Genomic DNA, 25,837 nt, shown 5'->3' on the forward strand with positions numbered 1-25,837 from the left:
ACTTTCCTCGGTGGCCCCAAAAGGACCCAAAAAAGGCAGAAAATGCCAGTATTTTGAGGTGTTGATTTTTGACAAAAGTGGTAATGGGGGACCATTACACAATTTTTTTTTCTTTGACTTCCATTAACTGCACTTTTCCGCACCAGGAGGAGGGGGAAACCACCCACACTCTCCTCAGTGACCACGAAAGTACCCAAAAAAGGCAGAAAATGCCAGTTTTTTGAGGTGTTGATTTTTGACAAAAGTGGTAACGGGGGGGGACCATTACACAATTTTTTCTTCTTCGACTTCCATTAACTGTACTTTTCTGCTCCACGAGGAGGAGGAAACCACCCACACTCTCCTTGGTGACCCCGAAAGGACCCAAAAAAGGCTGAAAATGCCAGTTTTTTGAGGTGTTGATTTTTGCCAAAAGTGGTAATGGGGGACCATTACACAAATTTTTTCTTCTTCGACTTCCATTAACTGCACTTTTCTGCTCCACGAGGAGGGGCAAACCACCCACACTCTCCTCGGTGACCCCGAAAGAACCCAAAAAAGGCAGAAAATGCCAGTTTTTTGAGGTGTTGATTTTTGACAAAAGTGGTAATGGGGGACCATTACACAATTTTTCTTTTTTCGACTTCCATTAACTGTACTTTTCTGCTCCAGGAGGAGGGGGAAACCACCCACACTCTCCTCGGTGGCCCCGAAAGGACCCAAAAAAGGCAGAAAATGCCATTTTTTTGAGGTGTTGATTTTTGACAAAAGTGGTAATGGGGGACCATTACACAATTTTTTTTTCTTCGACTTCCATTACCTGCACTTTTCCGCACCAGGAGGAGGGGGAAACCACCCACAATTTCCTCTGTGACCCCGAAAGAACCCAAAAAAGGCAGAAAATGCCAGCTTTTTGAGGTGTTGATTTTTGACAAAAGTGGTAATGGGGGACCATTACACAAATTTTTTTTCTTCGACTTCCATTAACTGCACTTTTCCGCACCAGGAGGAGGGGGAAACCACCCACACTTTCCTCGGTGGCCCCGAGGGGACCCAAAAAAGGAAGAAAATGCCCATTTTTTTAGGTGTTGATTTTTGACAAAAGTGGTAATGGGGAACCATTACACAATTTTTTTTTTTTTAGATTTCCATTTACTGCACTTTTCCGCACCAGGAGGAGGGGGAAACCACCCACACTTTCCTCTGTGACCCCGAAAGGACCCAAAAAAGGCAGAAAATGCCAGTTTTTTGAGGTGTTGATTTTTGACAAAAGTGGTAATGGGGGACCATTACACAACTTTTCTTTTTTCAACTTCCATTAACTGTACTTTTCAGCTCCACGAGGAGGAGGAAACCACCCACACTTTCTTTGGTGACCCTGAAAGGACCCAAAAAAGTCAGAAAATGCCAGTTTTTCGAGGTATTGATTTTTGACAAAAGTCGTAATGGGGGACCATTACACAATTTTTTTTTTTTCGATTTCCATTAACTGCATTTTTCTGCTCCAGGAGGCGGGGGAAACCACCTAGACTTTCCTCGGTGACCCCGAAAAAACCCAAAAAAGGCAGAAAATGCCAGTTTTTTGAGGTGTTGATTTTTCACAAAAGTGGTAATGGGGGACCATTACACAATTTTTTTTCGTTCGACTTCCATTAACTGCACTTTTCCGCACCAGGAGGAGGGTACACCACCCACACTTTCCTCGGTGACCCCGAAAGGACCCCAAAAAGACAGAAAATTCCAGTTTTTTGAGGTGTTGATTTTTGACAAAAGTGGTAATGGGGGACCATTACGCTTTTTTTTTTCTTCAACTTCCATCAACTGCACTTTTCCGCTCCAGGACAGGAGGAAACCACCCACACTTTCCTCGGTGACCCCAAAAGGACCCAAAAAAGGCAGAAAATGCCAGTTTTTTGAGGTGCTGATTTTTGACAAAAGTGATAATGGGTACAATTACACATTTTATTTACAACTTCCTTTAACTGCACTTTTCTGCTCTAGGAAGATTCCAATCTCACAGTAACTGCTGGTACATTTTCCAAGGCCAAAAAGCTGTATAAATCGAGCAGTAGCTTTGAGGTTACCACCATCGTCATGATGATGTACTTTTTTTCTGAGAATACACACTGAAGGGAAAATGAAAGATGCCGAGACAGTTGTAACACTAATAGTTTCAAGGCGCTGTGTGGTGTCGCCGAGTGCAGACACGAAGGCATCTAGACTTTAAATTCCTCGTTTATTTGTTTGATTAATTTACGCGATGGCGTGCCGTATCCTCGTTCTGTCACGCTCCTCCTTCACTGGGGTTTATTTTAGCAGGGCGGTAAGTGGCCCCATAATGTCACTGTTATACTGGGTCAGGCTTTTGCGATTGGAATGGAGAGACAAAGGGGGCCCGGGAGGAAGGATGTGAATGAGCGAGATGGGATGAAAACATCCCTCGTTCATCTTCTGTATGTGAGCGATAAAATAAGACACTCTCCCACACACACACACACACACAGTCTCGCTGAATGGTGCGCTGTAGTGACTGCATTAGGTATGCAGATCCAGTCGGTATTTTACATTTAATACAGAGCAGATAGGAATTGTATGCATATAAATACTAGGGCTGAGTCCATCAAATCAGGAAACCCTCATGATGAAAAACATTTAGGAAATGACTTTGAAATAAACGTCAAATAACATAAATAGTGAAATAGTCTGCTTGCAAAACTGAATTTCATTTTGCGCACATTATAGTATTACTTATAAATTCAACTTAATCCAGTCATTTTAGGGGTGCTAAAATGACTTTACGCAACTCTAAAAACATCTAAATACACCCATTATAAAAAACAAAATAAAACGAATGATTGTCTTCCAAAAATTCTGCAAAGAAACAAGTGGTTACTCGAAATGTGATGTAATTGAGAAGGATTGGGTTACGTTATGGTCAGGGTTAGGGTCTGTGAGATTCAAATTATACTGTAAGACAGGAAATTATTTTATAATCATCTTTTCAGAATAAAAGAATTCACCCAAATGCATTTGGTCATCCCTCGCCTCTTGAATCTTGTGATTCTAACTTGCAGGCTTCACTCTATCACGGTTTTTAAAAATAAATTACTTAATAAATCATGCTGTTTTATGTTTTACTATCGCCAGTTGTTTGTAAAAAAAAAAAAATGCATCTTGAAGCAAAGTTTACATATTTTATGATGCCTAAATAAAGCATTTTTAAGCCTAAAATTTGGTAAAATTAACGAATATACTGTACATATTAGGGCATTCAGACAATGCTGTGAATGATATGTAGTATTCTACACTGGTCACTAATGTGTGTGGACTCATGCACATGTTGCTAAGTGTGTGTCTGAGGTAGAAGCTACAGTGAGAGACATCTTGAATATTTAAGGCTCTGTCGCCCGGCTGTCACGTGGCGAGGAGAAAAGCGAACTAGTCAAATTACCGGTCGTGCTTGATTCTGTCTCCTGTACTGACAAGTCGGTCAGGGATTTAATCTGCTAATCACCAACAGGGCTCATCTTCGGATGGGATTTTTTCCTCATCTCTCTCCCCTTGCTCCTCCTTAATGCATCTGAAGGCCATCACACATATCCTCCTCTAAAGACAAATATGCAACATCCTAATATCTCAATTTTCCTCACTTTCCCCCTCGCTAATGCAAGCTGTCACACTCCATCATGATGGATCAGAGGATCTTATTTAGTGGGCAAAGCCAGCACTGCCATCACAGGGCGGAAATGAATGTGGATCGAATGCACTCCGTCTATAAGGTTGGAATTATCAGTGATATGAGAGGAAAATAAGAGTGGAGGAAATGTGGAGGAGGGAGATGAACATCTCATCTGAGAGGATTTGTCATTGTTGGGAGGACTTTCATGAAAACATGCATCGGCTGATCTGACTGAGACTTTTATTTTTCTGGTGGGTTTTTTATCAGCCGAGAGGTAACAAACATCTAAATTATACAGATATTAAAAAAGGTTACCTGAGTTCTTCCAATTTTATAGATGGAGATGTGCTGAAGGAGAAGTAGATATGTTTAAGAACCGTATTTAATCTATTGTTGATAAGAAGAAGGTATGTTCAACTACCATATTTAAGCTTCTGGGCTTTAACATATATTTTTTAGCTACTTTTACTCAGCTTTCGATTGGATTTTGCTATCCATTGCCTGGTTTCATATAGTATCTGCACAAACAAAACAAATTGCACCTTAGTTCACTTATACAACATCAGGATTCCTTCCAAACTACATTGGGACTTCTGGTCTCTAAATTGAGGCTTGGGTTCAAATCCCACTCCTGACACGCAGTTTTAAAATCTACAGGCGAACTGATTTTTTTTTACCAGTAATGGTACTTACTTTAAATAAATAAATAAATAGAAAAAATAGAAAATAAAAATAAAAATATGAATATCTGCATTAGAGTGTGTCAGGATGGCCGAGTGATCTAAGGCGGCAAACTCAAGGAGGGATTCCTTTCAAACTACTTCTGGTCTCTAAATTGAGGCGCGGGTTCAAATCGTAATTACTTAATTGGTCGGTAAAAATAAGAGTAGATGTATTAGCGTGTGTCAGGATGGCCGAGTGGTCTAAGGCGCCAGACTCAAGGAGATATTCCTTACAGTGTACATTGGGACTTCTGGTCTCTGAATTGAGGCGTGGGTTCAAATCCCACTCCTGACAAGACCTTTTAAAATCCATTGTGACCAATGACGCTACTTACTCAACATTGGTCGGTAAAAATACTAGTACCTGTATTAGCATGTGTCAGGATGGCTGAGTGGTCTAAGGCGCCAGACTCAAGGAGATATTCCTTCCAAACTACATTGGGACTTCTGGTCTCTAAATTGAGGCGTGGGTTCAAATCCCCCTCCTGACAAGTACTTTTAAAATCTGCAGTCGAACTGTGATTTTTTTGACCAATGATGATACTTACTCAACATTGGCCGGTAAAAATACTAGTACCTATATTAGTGTGTGTCAGGATGGCCGAGTGGTCTAAGGCGCCAGACTCAAGGAGGAATTCCTTCCAGTGTACATTGGGACTTCTGGTCTCTAAATTGAGGCGTGGGTTCAAATCCCACTCCTGACAAGACCTTTTAAAATCCATTGTGACCAATGACGCTACTTACTCAACATTGGTCGGTAAAAATACTAGTGCCTGTATTAGCGTGTGTCAGGATGGCTGAGTGGTCTAAGGCGCCAGACTCAAGGAGATATTCCTTCCAAACTACATTGGGACTTCTGGTCTCTAAGTTGAGGCGTGGGTTCAAATCCCACTCCTGACAAGTGCTTTCAAAATCCGTAGGGCCTCGTCTTGTGATTTCTTACCAATAATCGTAATTACTTAACATTGGTCGGTAAAAATCCGAGTATCTGTCCTGCTGGCTGTCAGGACGGCCGAGTAGTCTAAGGCGCCAGACTCAAGGAGGGATTCCTTCCATTGTACATTGGGACTTCTGGTCTCTGAATTGAGGCGTGGGTTCAAATCCCACTCCTGACAAGACCTTTTAAAAACTGTAGTTTTTTTTTTTTACCAATACTCGTAATTACTTAATTGGTTGGTAAAAATACGAGTAGCTGTCTTGCTGGGTGTCAGGGTGGCTGAGTGGTCTAAGGCGCCAGACTCAAGGAGGGACTCTTTCCAGTGTACATTCTTATATTTCTTACTTAAAAATACTAGTACCTGTACTAGCATGTGTCAGGATGGCTGAGCGGCCTAAGGCGCCAGACTCAAGGAGGGATTCCTTCCAAACTACATTGGGACTTCTGGTCTCTAAATTGAGGCGTGGGTTCAAATCCCCCTCCTGACAAGTACTTTTAAAATCTGCAGTCAAACTGTGATTTTTTTGACCAATGATGATACTTACTCAACATTGGCCGGTAAAAATACTAGTACCTATATTAGCGTGTGTCAGGATGGCCGAGTGGTCTAAGGTGCCAGACTCAAGGAGGAATTCCTTCCAGTGTACATTGGGACTTCTGGTCTCTAAATTGAGGCGTGGGTTCAAATCCCACTCCTGACAAGACCTTTTAAAATCCATTGTGACCAATGACGATACTTACTCAACATTGGTCGGTAAAAATACTAGTACCTGTCTTAGCGTGTGTCAGGATGGCCGAGTGGTCTAAGGCGCCAGACTCAAGGAGATATTCCTTCCAAACTACATTGGGACTTCTGGTCTCTAAGTTGAGGCGTGGGTTCAAATCCCACTCCTGACAAGTGCTTTCAAAATCCGTAGGGCCTCGTCTTGTGATTTCTTACCAATAATCGTAATTACTTAACATTGGTCGGTAAAAATCCGAGTATCTGTCCTGCTGGCTGTCAGGATGGCTGAGTAGTCTAAGGCGCCAGACTCAAGGAGGGATTCCTTCCATTGTACATTGGGACTTCTGGTCTCTGAATTGAGGCGTGGGTTCAAATCCCACTCCTGACAAGACCTTTTAAAAACTGTAGTTTTTTTTTTTTACCAATACTCGTAATTACTTAATTGGTTGGTAAAAATACGAGTAGCTGTCTTGCTGGGTGTCAGGGTGGCTGAGTGGTCTAAGGCGCCAGACTCAAGGAGGGACTCTTTCCAGTGTACATTCTTATATTTCTTACTTAAAAATACTAGTACCTGTACTAGCATGTGTCAGGATGGCTGAGCGGCCTAAGGCGCCAGACTCAAGGAGGGATTCCTTCCAAACTACATTGGGACTTCTGGTCTCTAAATTGAGGCGTGGGTTCAAATCCCCCTCCTGACAAGTACTTTTAAAATCTGCAGTCAAACTGTGATTTTTTTGACCAATGATGATACTTACTCAACATTGGCCGGTAAAAATACTAGTACCTATATTAGCGTGTGTCAGGATGGCCGAGTGGTCTAAGGTGCCAGACTCAAGGAGGAATTCCTTCCAGTGTACATTGGGACTTCTGGTCTTTAAATTGAGGCGTGGGTTCAAATCCCACTCCTGACAAGACCTTTTAAAATCCATTGTGACCAATGACGATACTTACTCAACATTGGTCGGTAAAAATACTAGTACCTGTCTTAGCGTGTGTCAGGATGGCCGAGTGGTCTAAGGCGCCAGACTCAAGGAGGGATTCCTTCCAATGTACATTGGGACTTCTGGTCTACTCGTATTTGGTAAAAATACGAGTAGCTGTCTTACCAGGTGTGAGGATGGCCGAGTGGTCTAAGGCGCCAGACTCAAGGAGATATTTCTTCCAGTGTACATTGGGACTTCCGGTCTCTAAATTGAGGCGTGGGTTCAAATCGTAATTACTTAATGGGTCGGTAAAAATAAGAGTAGATGTATTAGCGTGTGTCAGGATGGCCGAGTGGTCTAAGGCGCCAGACTCAAGGAGGAATTCCTTCCAGTGTACATTGGGACTTCTGGTCTCTGAATTGAGGCGTGGGTTCAAATCCCACTCCTGACAAGACCTTTTAAAATCCATTGTGACCAATGACGCTACTTACTCAACATTGGTCGGTAAAAATACTAGTACCTGTATTAGCGTGTGTCAGGATGGCTGAGTGGTCTAAGGCGCCAGACTCAAGGAGATATTCCTTCCAAACTACATTGGGACTTCTGGTCTCTAAGTTGAGGCGTGGGTTCAAATCCCACTCCTGACAAGTGCTTTCAAAATCCGTAGGGCCTCGTCTTGTGATTTCTTACCAATAATCGTAATTACTTAACATTGGTCGGTAAAAATCCGAGTATCTGTCCTGCTGGCTGTCAGGATGGCCGAGTGGTCTAAGGCGCCAGACTCAAGGAGGGATTCCTTCCATTGTACATTGGGACTTCTGGTCTCTGAATTGAGGCGTGGGTTCAAATCCCACTCCTGACAAGACCTTTTAAAAACGGTAGTGTGATTTTTTTTTTTTTTTACCAATACTCGTAATTACTTAATTGGTTGGTAAAAATACGAGTAGCTGTCTTGCTGGGTGTCAGGGTGGCTGAGTGGTCTAAGGCGCCAGACTCAAGGAGGGACTCTTTCCAGTGTACATTCTTATATTTCTTACTTAAAAATACTAGTACCTGTACTAGCATGTGTCAGGATGGCTGAGCGGCCTAAGGCGCCAGACTCAAGGAGGGATTCCTTCCAAACTACATTGGGACTTCTGGTCTCTAAATTGAGGCGTGGGTTCAAATCCCCCTCCTGACAAGTACTTTTAAAATCTGCAGTCAAACTGTGATTTTTTTGACCAATGATGATACTTACTCAACATTGGCCGGTAAAAATACTAGTACCTATATTAGCGTGTGTCAGGATGGCCGAGTGGTCTAAGGCGCCAGACTCAAGGAGGGATTCCTTCCAAACTACATTGGGACTTCTGGTCTCTAAATTGAGGCGTGGGTTCAAATCCCCCTCCTGACAAGCACTTTTAAAATCTGCAGTCGAACTGTGATTTTTTTGACCAATGATGATACTTACTCAACATTGGTCGGTAAAAATACTAGTACCTGTCTTAGCGTGTGTCAGGATGGCCGAGTGGTCTAAGGCGCCAGACTCAAGGAGGGATTCCTTCCAATGTACATTGGGACTTCTGGTCTACTCGTATTTGGTAAAAATACGAGTAGCTGTCTTACCGGGTGTGAGGATGGCCGAGTGGTCTAAGGCGCCAGACTCAAGGAGATATTTCTTCCAGTGTACATTGGGACTTCCGGTCTCTAAATTGAGGCGTGGGTTCAAATCCCACTCCTGACAAGTACTTTTAAAATCTGCAGTCGAACTGTGATTTTTTTGACCGATGATGATACTTACTCAACATTGGCCGGTAAAAATACTAGTACCTGTATTAGTGTGTGTCAGGATGGCCGAGTGGTCTAAGGCGCCAGACTCAAGGAGGGATTCCTTCCAATGTGCATTGGGACTTCTGGTCTCTAAATTGAGGCGTGGGTTCAAATCCCACTCCTGACAAGTACTTTTAAAATCCATCTTGACTTGTATTGTAATTTCTTACCAATAATCGAATTACGTAAAATTGGTCTGTAAAAATACGAGTATCTCTGTTGCTGTTTGTCAGGATGGCCGAGTGGTCTAAGGCGCCAGACTCAAGGAGATATTCCTTCCAGTGTACATTGGGACTTCCGGTCTCTAAATTGAGGCGTGGGTTCAAATCCCACTCCTGACAAGTACTTTTAAAATCTGCAGTCGAACTGTGATTTTTTTGACCGATGATGATACTTACTCAACATTGGCCGGTAAAAATACTAGTACCTGTATTAGCGTGTGTCAGGATGGCTGAGTGGTCTAAGGCGCCAGACTCAAGGAGGGATTCCTTCCAATGTGCATTGGGACTTCTGGTCTCTAAATTGAGGCGTGGGTTCAAATCCCACTCCTGACAAGTACTTTTAAAATCCATCTTGACTTGTATTGTAATTTCTTACCAATAATCGAATTACGTAAAATTGGTCTGTAAAAATACGAGTATCTCTGTTGCTGTTTGTCAGGATGGCCGAGTGGTCTAAGGCGCCAGACTCAAGGAGGGGTTTCTTTTAATGTACAAAAGGAACAGCTTTCAACTAGATGTTCCATTTAAAACGAACATCTGCCTTAGTAAGTCGATGATCAAGAAAGCAGCTCAGAGGACATTTTTAGTGAGGAGTACAGTATGACCCCACCCACCTCTTCTGCTCCTGTCACAATTGTGACACTTGTAACTTGGTGATTAATGCTTGAGGAAATGAAAGTGTTGCCAGAGACGACGTGGGTAACTTCCTGTGTTCCACAGGGGCTGGAATGCTTTGGTGTCTAACATTGAGCCTTTAGCTAATTGGCAAAATCAGCTCGCTGGGGTTTAATTAGAAGCAGCATACAGACACACCCGCGTCCGGGGGCTCTTTAATTACCCCCAGGTTTGTTAGGAGACGGGGGACTTGCACTCTAATTAACCGGCTCTGGTGTGCTATACAGTATGTGTGTGTGTACATGGACGTATTTTTGTCACCCATACAAAAACGTGTTTTTTACCTTGTAAAACAACACATTTCATTTGGACATGTCTCTTTTGCGTTAGTGCAAGAGAGACAAATGGATAAGAGAATGTGATAAAGATTTCTGCGGTAAGTAAGTGATGGACAGCTTTGTGAGGGAGTCCAAAGAGGCACGGAGAGGTGGAGTGAAGGAGTGTAACAGAGTGTGGGAGGGAGGGAAGGAGGGAGTGATGAAGATGGAAGGGGAAGGATGGTGCCACACTTATGTAAAGGACCCGTGTGTTATCTGTCCTTTCACTGTGTTTGTCAGCCTCACAGGCCAAATGTCTTATAGTGCTGTCTCACTGTGGACAAACGACCGTAATTAGTGAGACAGGATGACACTCAGCGGCCACTTTATTAGATACATAGCACAATCGAATTAGATTCAGTACAAAAATGATGTGTATTACCGTACTGACCCAAAAATACGACAGTGTTTTTTCCCCGAAACGAAAGTCTGAAAATTTGAGGTTGACAGATCTATACACACGAACCAGCGGGTAGCACCAAACAATTTGTGCCCGATCAAGTCAGAACTTTTCTTCTTGTCACTCACACATACCAGAAACCTGGAGAGATTTACCCGTGACACAATGTTGGGCAAGGTGACAAATAACAGATGCGTTATGATGCTAATTTTAAGATGCTAATGATTAATTAAGCAGTGCCATGAAACAACTATAAAGCAGCTAAGAAGTGTGATATGCTTTCTCACCGCAGTAGAGCAGCGGATTTATCTATTCACTGATCATCAAAACATGGATTTTTAACAAATATTTTGTTATATTTTCCAAGAATTGGTCTTAAAAAAGAGGGGTCATCTCCGTCGTCTTATATTCAGGGTGGCCAATACGGTAATGCTGTGCTAGTGTTTATTTTATAGTTAAATATGGCCAATTGCATCAACGGGAGTAAACCTCTGGCATTTTCATTTAAAAATGAGCATTTTTTTATTTTAAAACATAATATTTAACACATGCAATGATTTTTCTTCAAGCAGTTTAAAAAGTAGCCAACAAAACAGTAACTAATGCTATTTATAGAAATTATCCATCATTTTTTTTATAAGACGAGGATGTTGTAGGAAATGTATTATGTATTTATATATTTATTATATTTATTTGTTTTTTATTTCAATTTTTAAACACCCACTGACTGGCTGGGAGAAATCACATGACTCTATTGTCTTATAGACAAGGCATAGACTTACCTTGCCTTATAAATTGGCCTTATATTTTGGTGACTTCAACTTCCCCATTAGTTAGTTATTATTTCTCTTCAATGCTGCAGTTCACATCCGTCCATTCATTCATTCATGACTCCTCCGCAGAAAAAAATGATCAACGCGAGACCTTGACATCTTTGCATGCTCTTCAAAAAGTGCTGCGCCACTACTGTGTCCAACGTGGGACGAGCCACGTATGGATTCATTGGCTGACAAGATGACTGGAAGCTTCAGGGCTGGAGGCATTGAGTTTAGCTGGGTCAATGTGTCCTTGTCTACTGCAGTCATTTAGACACATGCCGTAAGTGGTCTGATGATGCGTTTTGTTCATACTACACTGTACTCAGGTAAAGCAACTGAGAAGGCAAACACGGGTCCATTTGTTGACACTGAGTCCTCGCAATGCAAAGGAGCTGCACCTGTATTGCACCATTTCCAACCACTTTAAACACTACAACGCATTCACACCCAAATACTTGCACTATTGGTGCATGCAAATTGTGCTTAGTGGTTTACTTTAAGAGGAGGAGGTAATGCATAATGCTTTGATTCCTTCTACATTAATAGAATCTTATACAGTGCCCTTTAACACAACTGATTACTGAGTTGAAACATAATGGTGAGCAGTGTTTTTGTCCTAATGCAATAATAGTAATTTAATTCACAAGCCTACCTTATGGGCTCCTTGGATTGGCGCACACAAGCACTCCGCAGTGCTGTAGGCTGACAGTCGTCCCTCTTCCTGCCTGACTGCAGAGAGCGCACCTTCAGCCATTCATCAGTGTCATCCCATCGCCGTCGGTTACAGCCCTGTCGCCGTCGAGTCTTCATTACAGTCCAAATAAATCAGAAAAAAGCCCCGCAGATGATTTATTAGCTTCCGATGGCGTCATGCTGGTTAGCATGATCCGACGCTGCTCGGGCCCAAAGAGACAATTTTCAGACGAAATGTGATGTGACAGAGAGACGTTGGCCTGATCATACCAGTCTGTGATCACAAGTTATGTCTCATGAGAGGAGACATAACTTGACATAACTAAAGTCAATCTGTGTACCTGGAACCACTGGTTTAGAATTGGATACAGTGTGCATGCATGTATAACCACAGAAAACCAGCTATGACATTAGGTTCACAATGTAATAACATTCTATACAAAAGATGAATGTCCCGTTTTACCTGACTAAAATATCCAAATGACTTGCCTGCGGCTGGTTTTAAGAATTGTAAATATGACACAATTAAGGGGCTCTACAATACACTCCCTTGCCACAATATTAGTCAACTAATGAGACCAAATAATAACAACAATAAAAAGATACTGAAAGAGAGGTATTATTTCTGAATGAACACATGCATCATTGCTATTGTAGTGTGCACACAGTTAATATTTGGCCTTTCTCATGCAGCAATATCATGCAACCACAATATTAGAAACACCCATGTGTGATGCGGTGCAGTTCTACACCACTGCACACTACTATAAATAGACATACTGTTTAATCATTACTTCACAATATCAATTAAACCGCTACTATAGTTGACTGTTTTGTCATGTTTTTCATTTTTAATCTTTAAAAGAACAGATCTGATAAGGAGACATACTTTGTAAAGACACTTGGAGGATGAGAGTCAGTCAGAAACACAAAGAGCGATGCAGTGAGAGAGAATAAGCAGAGAACATGGATGTTCCCCTGGCTCTCACCTCCATGTGGTATCAGGATGAAGGATGGCCTGCCAGCACTCAGCCTAAGCTTGGACTCAGACTGCACACAAGGATTCCCTACTGAAACCATTAGTCTGGGCATTAAACACCATTAGAGCACACACACACACTTACACACACCATTTGGAGAAAGAGAAGAGTGGCTGAGAGGAGCTCGTTTACTCTCCTATCCTCTTCTCATATCTCCATAGCTGTGTCATGTGGTCGTTGTTTACCAGGGTGAGGGTATCCCCCTGTGAAGCAGGTGGAATTGGGTTAGTGACAACCAGGACAATGTGACATCTGTACTTCTCAGCTTGCGCCAATGAGCTGGCCTGGAGTCAGCTGGAGCTTGGTTATCTGGGCGGGACAATCTGGGGGTTCTCCTTGGGTTGACACACCTGCACAGGGTAATGACATCCAAGACAAGAGATGTACTGCAAGCACATATTGTTCAGTGGTGAAGGATAAATATTTAATATAGCCCATGTATTACATTTCCTTACACAGTTTTTTTTCAGATTGATTTAATTGCACCTTTTCTGGTTCTGGAGGTGGGAGAAACCGCCCTGCAGCACCCACAAATGAGGCAATGACACTTTTTTGAGGCATTGACTTTGGGACCCTTAAGCAAAAAATTCAAATTAAACGTGTTTCAACTACACTTTTCTGCTCTGGGAAGTGGGGGAACCTTTCACACCCTCATCGGGGATCCTGGAAACAAGGAACCTCCCACACCCTTATTGACAGAAAATGTGTTCATTTCCGACAGAAGTGGTGAAGGGGTATCCTTATGCATTTTTTTTGCTCTGGGGGGTGGGGGTAACCTCCCACACCCTAATCAAAGCAAAGAAGACCCAAAGAAGGATGAAATTGCCACTCAACAGCACTTTTTTGCTCTGTGACGTGGGTGAAAGTTATTTGCTAAATTACTAACAACTTTCGACCCAACCTTTTTCAAGCGACTTATCTCTCCAAGCCACTGTGTGTGTGAGTGACGAAAAGAAAAGCTCCAACTTGCTTGGGAAAAACTTGTTTGGCGCCACCTGTTTGTGTAAATCTGCAAATAGAAGACGACCCATCTTTTTCAGGTCCTTTTTTGATGGATAAAATACCCTCTTATATTTGTGTCAATATGGTACATTGGTAATATGTATTGTATTGTAATTTGACCACATATGTACAGGGCTGCAGTCCTTCTGTCTTCTTCAAACACTTCCTGGTTCTCTGTGCAGGTTCATCCTGTTTCTTACTCAGTGTCAACTGGAATATGCTGCTAATCCTCATGGCCCAACACAGGACAAGCAATATACCAAAAGAATGAGTGGAGGGTAAAGGTAAACCATAAGGTGTAGCTCTCAAAATAGCCTCATACAGTTCTGCAGACATATTGGAAAGGTTTGTTTGAGCTTGCTGAGTAAGTATAGCTAAAGGTGAGCAGGTCAAAACTGTGAGGTTCTACTTATTAAGAAGCTGTGGGTTGCACAAACGGCTTCAAAAGGAAAGGTTAGGAGAGCAGGGATGGAGGAGCAAAGGTGGAGGCAAGTTTTGGGGGGAGGCAGAAAAAAGTTACAGCGGATAGTTAGGTAAGGTAAGTTTGAGGGAACAAAAGGAGAGGTGCAGTCAGTGTTGGACAGCAGGAGAGGAGAGGAGAGTGGATGTAATGGGGGAACACAGGGGTTATATAGGTGTGTTTGTGTGGTACGGGGGGTGTCAGTGCAGATGCTCTGTGACCGAGTGTCACAACTCGGGCGAGGAAGCTGAATCCAACGATTAATCACCGGGCCCCTGTGCTTGTAATCAAACTGGCTCTAGCCATGATGTATGAGCCATGTCACAATTACTGAATCACACACACACACACACACACACAACTCTCAGAGTTGATCATGTGCACGCATGCATACACACGTGTGAGGATGAATAGACACATACTCAGCCTCCGGGAACTCACTATGGCTGTCTTCCAAGACCTCACAGCCACAAACATAAACATGGAAAGAAGACATTATTAGTCAGCACAGGAGGGGATGTCAAAAGTGGACAATCAAGATGGAGGGCAAGAATTCCAGAGAGAATCCTTGGGAGTGGTGGACGGATGAGGAAGAGGGATGAAAAGCTCTGAGCAGTACGGTACACTCACCCAAGGAGTGAGGTCGTAAATGAGCAAATCAGGGAGGAGATAATGAGGAAGAGAGAGAGCAGGAAGTGATGGGATGAAGAGGGGACTCCATGGGGATGGGTGGGAGTCGGGTGGAGGGGGGTAAAGCTCTTGGTCAGCGGTTTCAATGGAGGATGGCGGCCAGGGCAGCTGACAGGATGAATAATTTAAGATGAGGTGTGGACATTGATCCCACAATGCACTTGTGCCTGACCACATTGTGCCAAACACATTTGCTCATACACACTTACTCACATGATCTGCTGACTCCCATCAGTGTGCACACTATTGTCACATTTGATTAAACAACAAAACAAAACAGAAAAACTCAGTATCCTCCTCAATTTAGTGTCGTTTAGTTCCTTTTTGGAATGTGGGAGGAAACCGGAGAAAACCCACGCACGGGAAGAACATGCAAACGCCACACAGAGATGCCCAAGCGGAGTTTCGAACCCAGGTCTTCTGACTGTGTGGCCAACATGCAACGTGCTATTTTAGTTTTTCACACTTTAAAGATCATTTCACTTATTGATGAAGGAAATGTGAGATACCAAAATACAAATAAAATAGATACAAATTGCGCTCAAAATTTGTATTTTTTTTGTTTTTATTTTGTAATTAATGTATAGACTTCAAAAATAAACACTACTAATCATATTATTGATATATTGTGACTGTTATTATGATCATTTCTCTTTGCTAATGCACACGCGATGTTGGTAAATGTAGCCGCCTCTCTGTAGTCTGCTCCTTCCTGTTTGAACCAGTGACTTCCTGTATACAGCAGCCTGATACTTCCTGCTTGAGTTCATGTCTGACCCCTCTGCTTTGTCTTCCAAGCCAAACACAACTGCTTCTCTTGTAAGGAGAGAAAAAATGGACACATATTTTTGGCTCATTTACCAAAAACAAAATTAGCAAAAAAAGCACCACTACGCTGCTAATTTTAATATTTTGATGGTTTATTATTTGGCTTAGGTGACATTGAACACTCCTGATGATGCTTCGTTTTTTTGCAACATTCCCTCAGGTTGTGGCACAACACAAGACCATTTTTTTAAACCGTGTGGAACAATGTTTCTCCCAAATCTCTCTGGCGTTTCTGACACCTCTCCTCTTCATTCATCACGCAGCCCGAACAAGTGACCGGAGAATGACCCTGCTTACACACACACACACACACACACACACACACACACACACACGGATGCATGTACACACAGGACGTACACACACTACACAAATGCACAAACACGGTATCAACTCACACACAAAAGCACGATTAATTCATCACAAACGACGGATACCTTGGAACACATGCTCAAACACACATGCACACACACACACACACACACACACACACACACATATTCCCATCACATCCGTTACAGATGGGTTCTCCTCCTCCTCTGTCCTAAATGAATATAAATATGTCTGCTTGACATCATTCATCTGCCAGGGAGTGTAATGCACTTACTCTGTGCAGCCAGTAGAGGCAGTATTGCACCTCTTCGGCCTGAAGTGAGTGAGAGAAAGATAAGGCTGCTAGATCATCAACGGTTGATGTAAGACAGTAGATTTAGTTTTTTTTTAAATACTAAACTACATCTTTTTTCTATTCTCCATATTCCCTTTGTAAATCCAATTTCACTTTGTAGCTATCCTTCCGAGTCAACTGTGATGCTATCTCGCCTTGACAGGAAGTGTTCACGATATAGCATTTGAAAGCCCATTAGCGCCACTTTCCAGCGTCAAAGAGCTGATATCATCAGTGAGAGTCCCCAATGAAGATGATGGCCAGAAGACAAGAGTGGGGAGGAGGTGAGAAAGGGAAGACATGACTTTGATGAGAGCAAAATGAATCCAAAGAGTGAGTGTGGGATACCTATAGGGAGATGGTTGAAGGGCCAGAGTGAGGAAAGAAGAGTATACGGCATCTTAAGTAGTGATCTTTGCAGTGTGATTTGATGATTTTTTTTCAAGATTACCTATTAACATTTGGTGTGGATTGCGATAAAGGTGCAGATCTGAGCTCAGATGCCTGCATGAGTCCTTTTATTTCATTATATACTATTGTTATATTACTACTACTACTACTACTTTACTATGACTAGTCTTAATGGCAACATTTAGGCTCATGCAGAAGGTGGGTGGCATAACAATTTGGTAAATTTTAACTTTACCCTTGAAGCAAAAATATGCTGAATGACATCCTACAGTAAAGGTCGAACACAGTTGGCTCCTGGAAGCTGTTGATTTTCAACAGGAAATAACGGAAATACAAGCAATACGCAACTAACAATGACATTTTTTAACTTTAATAGTGATTTGGCGGGCATGAGAAAGTGGAAAGGAAACCATAGCTGTCTTTGACCACGTGGTGATTAATTAACAAGCACAACACAACAGCAACAGAGCCAATGTTGTAATAGCCGTAATGAGCAAACTGATCAGCGAGCATAAATACGCTCTGCTCAATGTGTTCATTGAGTACAGCAACCAACATTTTAACGCGCATGCAGAGGTAGACAAAGCTGCTCATGATTCTGCAAATGCAGGTGCTGACATCTTGTGGAGTTGACAAAAATTACATCAGGGGGTTGCCTACAGCCACAGTTGTTATTGCCAATGTTTTTGGACTTGGAGCTAATTAGAAACCCTGGCGGTTACTTGCTTTGGTAGACCACACACCTGGCGCCTACAGGAGACTTAAGTGAATACAGATATTAAATACGACCCTACTGTACAAGTATAAATATATAAGTTGTCCATAATAAAACATAAAGAATAAAACACTGACAAAGATACAATGCAAATATAAGTTGTGCCACATTACATTTTTTTAAGTGTCATACAAGTGTAAAAGTAAGTTAACTTCCTTCCATAGTCACACATAAAAATAACAAACCACTAACAAGTGACAGCACATATAGTGAAGCTACTTAGTCCGTAATTTTTGGCTGTATGGTCATCCCTCGCCACTTCGTGCTTTAACTTTCACGGTTTCACTCGATCATGTTTTTTTTTCAAATATGCGGTTCATCGCTGTTTCACAGTTGATTATGGCCTATTATTGGTAAAAACAAATATAAATATATATGTAGCCTATTTAAGAACATTTTACATTTTTTTGTCTAAATTAAGCATTCTTGAGCATAAAAATGGCTAAATTCAGAAAACATACTGTACACTCTTTCAGAGACAAAGGCCTGGGTACGTGGGTCTATCATAGCATCATCATCATCACTGAAAAAGTTGCAGTATTTTCACAGGTTAGTTGTTGTGTGTGCAAGTAATTTTAATGTACAGGTATGGAAGCATTATTACTGTGTAAGCGTATCAAAATAAACAAACCATATGTATGTGTTTGTGAGGCTATGTTATGTCTTATTTTGTCTTAGTATGTCTACTATATTGGGTAATAAGAGTGTAAAGATGATGATGGGGTGTTATTTCATGACTAATATTCAATTTGTAAATATTACATTTATAAATAAGGAATCTTATTTCACGGAAATTCACTTATCAATTAACCACGATAAACGAGGGTCGAAAGTATGTTGTTATTTATCTCACTTTTATTTCTCTTAAAACCCCTTGGTGAGACTAATCCTTCTTTTGTAATAAGTCCAAAAAGCCACAAAAAGCAAAACAAAAAGCTCAACACATTGACAGTCAGTGCTTCGATGTTCACTGAACTCCGAAGTTTTACACTTTGCACTTTTGTTCCCCCAAAAATGTTGGTTTAATTCCAAATTGTGAACCTGTTTGAGGTTCCACTGTATATTTACAAGGCCGCCATGTTCAGTCATCTGTGCAAGATAGCCCAGGTCAAGGCGGTTCTGACCTTGTAACCACCACCCAGAGAAGACGAGGGTTCATGTGTAGTGCTTGCAGAGTCCTTTGGGAGGCAACAGTGGTTTCACATTGAATTGGCTCCTGCTGCAATCTGTACTCCATATGTCATTCAAGCCATTAGGGAAACACTTGGTTAACATTGCAGCTCGAGTAGCCGCCCTTGCAGTAGTTTGACATAAAGGCGCCGTTTCTATCTCTTCTTGTAGACCACCTGCATTAAACAAGCCATGTCCAGTCTTTCTTGTTTATCACCACTAGGGGCGGCAGAGGAAAAGAATGACTCTTTTGTACCTGCTCCTCTGACACATGTAAAGCAAATGTTTTGTGACGGAAACATTGTCCGCGTCCATTAGGGCCACTTGTCCACATCAAATCATAATATAATAGTTTGTAAGGGAATGTTTCAAACAACCTATCATAATGCACCCTCCAGTAAAGCAGAAAGCAATATGTCTGCATAGAGGTCAGACGGAGGTCAGCGTGGAGTGTCTGTCCTCTGCTACATCCACCCCCCCCTCCTCATTCCAGTGACAAAAGAGAGCCAGTTTGGTTACCAAGGAAACAGGCTTTTTCCATGGCGATGTTGGGACACGTGGGACGGGCAGGGCGGCTTTGTTTCGCCGGTGATGAAGCGCTCGCCGCGTGCATTTTTAATCGGGAAACTCGCGGTCCATCTAGCACGACCCTGATTATGTTCAGTGGAGCTTCTGACACTCGTCATTTTTGCTTGTTTTATCACACCGCGCAGCTCCTCATTGACGAGGACAGCTGAGAGCACAGATAGTCACCGCAAACACCTTCACCTCTGCGAGTAACGCACACCCACCTGGACAAATAAACACTTGAAGCCAGAGTACACAATTCTTTTTGTGTCTTTTGTCGTATCTCGGTGCGCACTGCTGTTTGGCTTAGCACAGCGAGGGGGGGAAAAATGGCCGATCACTATGGCAACAGTGTGTGCCGTTCTGCTACAGCTGTGATGTATATGGTGACACTTTTGACCCTCTGGTGAACTCTATAATGCAGGAACCCAGCGAGACTGTGGCTGCGCTGTCTGTGCTGCCACTATAGTGAATTAGAGCCTCCCGCTTATTCAATGCATTGTATTGAATATGCTTTTTAAATAACATAATACATGGAAAACTGCGGAATTGTGATGGTTCCTGCTCTCAACTGATAATATTCACTCTGATTGGCTTCTTACTAGTTGCGCTAAGCTTGACAAAAATGCATATTTTTGCCTTTGGCCTTTTTTCCCGTGAAATCTGTGTTTTGCATTACTTAAACTGGATTTCCTGGAAATCTCCAGGCAGGGTGGAGACTGAAGCATCAGTTTGTTGGTTTCTATGGGGCTACAAACCATATTTGACAACATTGCTGAGGTTTTCTATAATACTTCTCATTAAAATGTTGAAAAACAAATGTAGATGTAGTACAGTCATTTTTTTGAGGGTTACAGTTTGGCATGTCCAAGTAACTCTTTTACTGATAACGCACTAACTCATTACAGGTACTACAACAAACAGCACTTTTCCACTCTCAAAGGCCACCGTACTTGCTATATCAGCAAATAACTGCTAGCAAATGAGATGCATACTCTGCAATGACAGACATGAATGCTAACTTTAAACATATTTACAGAGCCTTTAACATACAGTATATGTAAATCGTATGCTTTTTAATGTTTAAAAAACACCATTTTGTGTGGGCGTAGATTTGTTTATACACTCAACTAAAACTAGCCCAGATCTTAAAGTGATAGATAAGGTAGAAATTCTGCAACGTAACGATAACGAGTTCTGTATTCCTCAACCACACTGCAGTTTTCACCTTTATCTATCCACCTCAGGGTTTATTTAGCCCTCATTTGTTTGTTTCCAACTCCCCTCTCTGTTATTGTCACACAACACTTCCTCACGCCATTTTCGCTGGCATTTAAAGTCATACACACGTCTCATATGATGGAAGGGACAAATACAAAACACATGTAAACGCGCTTGTGGCACCTTGTTTTCCTTAACACATAAGGGAAGACGTGCGTCGCAGAGTCTGTGTGTCACGTGACAAAAAGGACGCAGAGAGGTCACGTAGCTTCCAAGGCCGCTCCCTCTACCACCAACACACAAACAAAGCAACGCAAAGCAACACTTGCGTACGAGCTCTCTCAATCAGCACTTGTCTCCTCTTGTCTGGTTTATTTTTGCCCACATGCATTGCGTCTTCTGCATGTCTGCCACTAGGGGTGCTGCAGCTTTGCACTTGCACCTAAATGTGCCACAGCTGCTGCTGCTGCTGCTGTCTCACACACACTGATCCTCTGCAGAGAACAAGGAGAGCTGACGTTCCATACACAGACACCTTCTGAATCATCTACATTGTTTTTCTTATTGGTCTGAAACAATTGGTTCCACATGGTGTGAACATATATATTAAATACTGCGTCATAGATAATGCTGTCAAGTAGTTATGCTAACGCTGAAGTGGTGCAAATAAATCACACAAAAGAAAGATCTGCAGAAGAGAGCCTGACCTTTCATAATTTTCATTACATCAGCTTGATTTCTCATTTTATTTTGGACAAAGCCGTGGACGAAAACAAGAAAGAGGTTCATGTCCTGCTGTTTGTCTCGGTCACAGCCCGAGAGGGTCACGACCTCACTCAGACCTGCACGCCGTACTACTGAGACTTCAAACTGCGGGAGAGAGTAAACTTGTAGCACCATTAAAAGTGCCCTGGCAGTAACACATGAGCTTAGAGTGACATTAAAAAGCTGTTAAAGGCCACACTTTTTGGATTTAGTGTCTTTGGGATGGAGCGCCGAGTGCACAAAACATGACGGGCACCAGATTTATATCCTGTTTTTTTATCATCGGACTGGAAAGAGATCGCAAGCCGGCCTTTATCAAGTCAAATTGTAACTTTTAGGGTTAAATATATTAATGAGCTGCAGATTTACTTGCAAAATGGTAATTCAAGTTGTAGGTAAACCTTGTCAAAAAATACAAATAATGATATTAAATATAATCATGTTGATAATATATTATTATTATTATAGTATAATACATCATTTTATAAACATAATTCATAATATAATATATTATTAATAATATAATAGTATTCTTTTTAGTAAACAAATCATATTTGTTGAAATATTTAATATATATATATATATATATATATACAATTTTATTCATTATATGATTTATATTTAATTAATCTAACTGTTTTTATTTTTTAATAATGTATTATTTGTTATTGTACCTCAAATAATCTTAAAAAAATCATCATAATGTATGAATTATAGTGCGTGTGATGCTAAGATGGCATAAACTGTATATTTCCTTATATAAGTGACCCTATTGATAGTGCCACACACACACACTCACACGCATACACCTTCCCTGTCACTGCCAGCGATGCTGCCACCGATGTTGAGCAGGTGACCTTTTCTTTCGGCTAATCCACACCAAAAAGCCCTAATTACTGCTGCCGCTCCACCAACCTCTCCTGTCCCAATAATCGATACAGCCGATTGACCGGCAGATCACCCCGTCAAGACACCAGCGCCCTGCACGTGTGTGTGTGTGTGTGTGTGTGTGTTTGAGTGTTGCAGTCATGGCATTTCCATAGTAAGCGGACATAAACCAAAAACAAGCATCCTCAAGACTGAAAAAGAAGAGCTGCAAAACATGAGAAGACGTCACACTGACAAACACACACACATTCCTTCCCCCATCCTGAATGTTGTGACACCAGTTGGCCTTATTGAGCGACTGCAAAATGCAAAGAGTCCCTGATTAATATATTTCCTTTAACCTTTAGCTGACTCACACCGCCACAAAGCACAGAAAAAATCCATCAGGTAATCATACATATAGGAAAAACCCTGTTGTCATTATTATTCAGATACATTCAGATAGTTTTTTTTGCCTGCTACAGTCTCAAATCAGCACAAAACACTTGAGACTTGGGTGGGTTCTGACCGTCTCCCAAATTGGTGAACATATAGCAGGTTAATTGCTGTTCAGTCAATTAGCTTTTGCTCACTTGGGCGTTCAGGGGAGACTGGCAACAAACCATATCATGTCATACATCGTATTAAATGCCCTGAGGAGGCCTTTGAAAGATCCATCGTTATTTTGAGATTTTGTCCTTCATTGTTGAAGCAACAATCAAAAACTAAAAACTTTTTTTTTTGCTTCAAAATATTGAATGTCTCCACCCTGTATACAAGGTCAAAAGTGGAAACTGCGAGAATCATGACTTTTTTGCAGTTTTTATTTGTCAGTATCAAATCTTGAAGTGGCTGTTCAGCTGAGTAGATTTTGGTACCAATTGACGTAGCCCTTCGAGGGACAGCCTATAGTTACAAGGTCAAAACTCAATATGCGACAAACCAGTTCAAATCATATATCATATTAAAGCCCCCGATTAGCACTTTTCTGATCTGTAGTTATTGTGTAATTTTGTCCTTAAATGCTAAAAAAAACAACTGCTGGACAATCAAGACAATCTCTACCTTCCTACATAAAAAGGACAAAAGTGGAAACCAGAAAAATCATAATTTTGCTGTAGAAGCCACTCAGTTGATTAGTTTTTGGTAGCAATTGATCTTGGTCTTTGGGGGAGAGCCTAAGTTGCATGGTCAAAAATCAATAAGCAACAAACGACATCAAGTCATATATCATATCCAAAGCTTTCATGGTGTGATATTTTGTGATTGCTTAAATGTTGATGTCTTCTGCTGCAGTTTATCACTTCTCTATCACATATGTAAAATTGTATGTCATTTGATTAGTAATAGTGATTCTAGTGATTAGTGTTTTCCATATCAGTAATTACTTTGTCAGTGTGTAATATATAACATCACAGTGCACATACACATTTGTGAACCTGCAGGTGTGCATCAGTGAAGCGCTGACAGCGTAGAATGTTGCCCAAAGCACTATAACATTATCTCACCTGTACTGTTTCTATGTGTTGTTGATGTATTGGCTAGGAAAGGCTCGAGGACACTGCAGGACAGTGCAACAACTGAACGAAAGTCAGAGACAATGTTATCAGTCAGGAGAAGGAAGTTCCATTTTCAATGCAGCTAGAAAAACACAGCCATATCTGAGAGAAGACTCCATTTCCTCCCTTGTTCTTTCTCGCCGTGTCACTCTCGCTGACAGACTTTGATGAGACAAGTTAATGAAAAGCTACACGGGAGAAAAGATGGTTGCACCTGCCACTGTGTGCATGCATACCTGCAAGCGCATTTGTGTGCTTGTCTTCAGGTGCTCTCGATGATGAGACAATTTGGGAGTGCCGAGAAGATGCGGTGCAGAGCGGAGTCCAAGTCTGCAGGCTATTGTTGCCACATGTGACACACCAAAAAAGAAAAATAACCGCTGAGACAGACGTGGGCATGTTCAAATGCCTAAAATAAATTATGTGTATTCATTATATTTGCAAAATTACATCACAATCTGTCAAAATTACAACCTTGTAATCACTTGACTGACTACGGTTGGCTAAGATGTCATCGACTCATACCTGTCAGCATTTTCACAGGGAAACTTCCGTATTTTGCCCTTCTTTCCCAGCACCCTCACGTTTTTTCCCATATTTTTCCTGTATTTTAACTTTCAGGGGGGAAAAAATGCTCTCCGGTTCTGCTGGAGCAGCGCAGTTTCGGCCCACTCTGCAACACTTAGGCAACATCAGCGTAACACATCCTGTAGCCAGTAAAGTCTGGCCTTCAAAATAGAAGAACTACAGCACAGAAGGTAGTTGGGGTTGCTGGTGGAATTTCCCTTATTTTGCCTAATTTGCTGGAATTTCAAATGCAAATGTTGACATGTTGACTTGTTGTCTTAAATGACACATGCAGGGGCTCATAATAATAATACATTGGAAGCAAAAACAGTTAAAACCATTAATAAATCCAAACGAAATCTATTATACTTCCACAAAAGGTGCTTCTGAAAATGACCGTAAACATAAACACAGTCTCATGTCAGCTGTGTACAAAAACATCACCTCACAAAGACATTAAATTAACAATATGTTTATTATCGGAGGGACTCAGTGTAAAACATTTGCTGCTCCATCACACTGTCTTATTCCCCCCTCCCCAGTATGGCTCAAACCATATATTGCCCTGTTGCTATGGTGATGACAAATAGCTTCATTTTCTCCATCTGACCTGTGATCAGCTGCGGTTAATCTACGAGCTGTGGCCGCACACAATAGGTCAAAAGGAGTCAATAACTGGAGCAAACTGTCCGTTGTTATGACGCAAGGATTCTAACATAAAGGACTTACTTTTTTTTTTTTTTTTTTTTATTCTATGGTGGCGTAATTAGAAAACAGTCTTGGGTGATAAAGTGGACAGCTCAAGCATCCCCTGAAGTAGCAATATGTAAGGTCGTGACGTTATCTAACGACACGAATAGGTATATCACATTGATTTAGTGGCTGCGTGCCAAGGTTTGAAAGTATCCTATCGGCAGTTAAAGCTGCAATAAATAAAACATATAGCACAAAATGGCCATAATATCTCCGTGGGCGGTAATAGACGCTGTAACAATTGGCCTTTAGTCAATATTAGTAGCCTCTTTATGTTGTATAGCACCAGAGAGTTCATTACGTGTTTTGTACATCAAATCATTGCTAACTAAAATAAAAAAATAAACATATATGTTATGTTGAGCTCATAAAGCTACCCAGCAACTGGCCGCAGCATTAGGTACACCTGCTCTAATCTAATAAGATCCAATACAAGAGCTGCATCGACTGTGTGCACAAAAGATGGATGTTTTTAACTTAGAGGAGAGTGTAAATATATATGTTTAATACGCATGTGTGTGTGTGTGTGTGTGTGTGTGGACTGAAGACATGCAACCCCACAGAGAGCTGGCCCAGTCAGGCCGACCCGCTGAGTGAA

The 25,837-nt window shown here is 41.6% G+C and overlaps 16 non-coding genes across 16 annotated transcripts; all 16 read left to right on the forward strand.

Moving 5' to 3' along the window:
* Positions 1 to 4,562: 4,562 nt before the first annotated feature.
* trnal-caa (transfer RNA leucine (anticodon CAA)) lies at positions 4,563 to 4,675 on the forward strand. Its single transcript has 2 exons — positions 4,563 to 4,600; positions 4,630 to 4,675. It is a non-coding gene; the product is annotated as a tRNA-Leu (tRNA).
* An 83-nt stretch (positions 4,676 to 4,758) lies between these two features.
* Positions 4,759 to 4,871, forward strand: trnal-caa (transfer RNA leucine (anticodon CAA)). Its single transcript has 2 exons — positions 4,759 to 4,796; positions 4,826 to 4,871. It is a non-coding gene; the product is annotated as a tRNA-Leu (tRNA).
* A 100-nt stretch (positions 4,872 to 4,971) lies between these two features.
* On the forward strand, positions 4,972 to 5,084 carry trnal-caa (transfer RNA leucine (anticodon CAA)). Its single transcript has 2 exons — positions 4,972 to 5,009; positions 5,039 to 5,084. It is a non-coding gene; the product is annotated as a tRNA-Leu (tRNA).
* An 83-nt stretch (positions 5,085 to 5,167) lies between these two features.
* On the forward strand, positions 5,168 to 5,280 carry trnal-caa (transfer RNA leucine (anticodon CAA)). Its single transcript has 2 exons — positions 5,168 to 5,205; positions 5,235 to 5,280. It is a non-coding gene; the product is annotated as a tRNA-Leu (tRNA).
* A 625-nt stretch (positions 5,281 to 5,905) lies between these two features.
* trnal-caa (transfer RNA leucine (anticodon CAA)) lies at positions 5,906 to 6,018 on the forward strand. The gene is made up of 2 exons: positions 5,906 to 5,943; positions 5,973 to 6,018. It is a non-coding gene; the product is annotated as a tRNA-Leu (tRNA).
* An 83-nt stretch (positions 6,019 to 6,101) lies between these two features.
* On the forward strand, positions 6,102 to 6,214 carry trnal-caa (transfer RNA leucine (anticodon CAA)). Its single transcript has 2 exons — positions 6,102 to 6,139; positions 6,169 to 6,214. It is a non-coding gene; the product is annotated as a tRNA-Leu (tRNA).
* A 102-nt stretch (positions 6,215 to 6,316) lies between these two features.
* Positions 6,317 to 6,429, forward strand: trnal-caa (transfer RNA leucine (anticodon CAA)). Its single transcript has 2 exons — positions 6,317 to 6,354; positions 6,384 to 6,429. It is a non-coding gene; the product is annotated as a tRNA-Leu (tRNA).
* A 410-nt stretch (positions 6,430 to 6,839) lies between these two features.
* On the forward strand, positions 6,840 to 6,952 carry trnal-caa (transfer RNA leucine (anticodon CAA)). The gene is made up of 2 exons: positions 6,840 to 6,877; positions 6,907 to 6,952. It is a non-coding gene; the product is annotated as a tRNA-Leu (tRNA).
* Positions 6,953 to 7,302: 350 nt separating this feature from the next.
* Positions 7,303 to 7,415, forward strand: trnal-caa (transfer RNA leucine (anticodon CAA)). The gene is made up of 2 exons: positions 7,303 to 7,340; positions 7,370 to 7,415. It is a non-coding gene; the product is annotated as a tRNA-Leu (tRNA).
* An 83-nt stretch (positions 7,416 to 7,498) lies between these two features.
* On the forward strand, positions 7,499 to 7,611 carry trnal-caa (transfer RNA leucine (anticodon CAA)). Its single transcript has 2 exons — positions 7,499 to 7,536; positions 7,566 to 7,611. It is a non-coding gene; the product is annotated as a tRNA-Leu (tRNA).
* A 102-nt stretch (positions 7,612 to 7,713) lies between these two features.
* Positions 7,714 to 7,826, forward strand: trnal-caa (transfer RNA leucine (anticodon CAA)). The gene is made up of 2 exons: positions 7,714 to 7,751; positions 7,781 to 7,826. It is a non-coding gene; the product is annotated as a tRNA-Leu (tRNA).
* A 418-nt stretch (positions 7,827 to 8,244) lies between these two features.
* On the forward strand, positions 8,245 to 8,357 carry trnal-caa (transfer RNA leucine (anticodon CAA)). The gene is made up of 2 exons: positions 8,245 to 8,282; positions 8,312 to 8,357. It is a non-coding gene; the product is annotated as a tRNA-Leu (tRNA).
* Positions 8,358 to 8,574: 217 nt separating this feature from the next.
* trnal-caa (transfer RNA leucine (anticodon CAA)) lies at positions 8,575 to 8,687 on the forward strand. Its single transcript has 2 exons — positions 8,575 to 8,612; positions 8,642 to 8,687. It is a non-coding gene; the product is annotated as a tRNA-Leu (tRNA).
* Positions 8,688 to 8,787: 100 nt separating this feature from the next.
* Positions 8,788 to 8,900, forward strand: trnal-caa (transfer RNA leucine (anticodon CAA)). Its single transcript has 2 exons — positions 8,788 to 8,825; positions 8,855 to 8,900. It is a non-coding gene; the product is annotated as a tRNA-Leu (tRNA).
* Positions 8,901 to 9,001: 101 nt separating this feature from the next.
* Positions 9,002 to 9,114, forward strand: trnal-caa (transfer RNA leucine (anticodon CAA)). The gene is made up of 2 exons: positions 9,002 to 9,039; positions 9,069 to 9,114. It is a non-coding gene; the product is annotated as a tRNA-Leu (tRNA).
* Positions 9,115 to 9,214: 100 nt separating this feature from the next.
* On the forward strand, positions 9,215 to 9,327 carry trnal-caa (transfer RNA leucine (anticodon CAA)). Its single transcript has 2 exons — positions 9,215 to 9,252; positions 9,282 to 9,327. It is a non-coding gene; the product is annotated as a tRNA-Leu (tRNA).
* The last annotated feature ends 16,510 nt before the right edge of the window (positions 9,328 to 25,837 follow it).

This window comes from Dunckerocampus dactyliophorus, chromosome 20 (genome assembly GCF_027744805.1).
Source record: "Dunckerocampus dactyliophorus isolate RoL2022-P2 chromosome 20, RoL_Ddac_1.1, whole genome shotgun sequence".
Taxonomy (NCBI): domain Eukaryota; kingdom Metazoa; phylum Chordata; class Actinopteri; order Syngnathiformes; family Syngnathidae; genus Dunckerocampus; species Dunckerocampus dactyliophorus.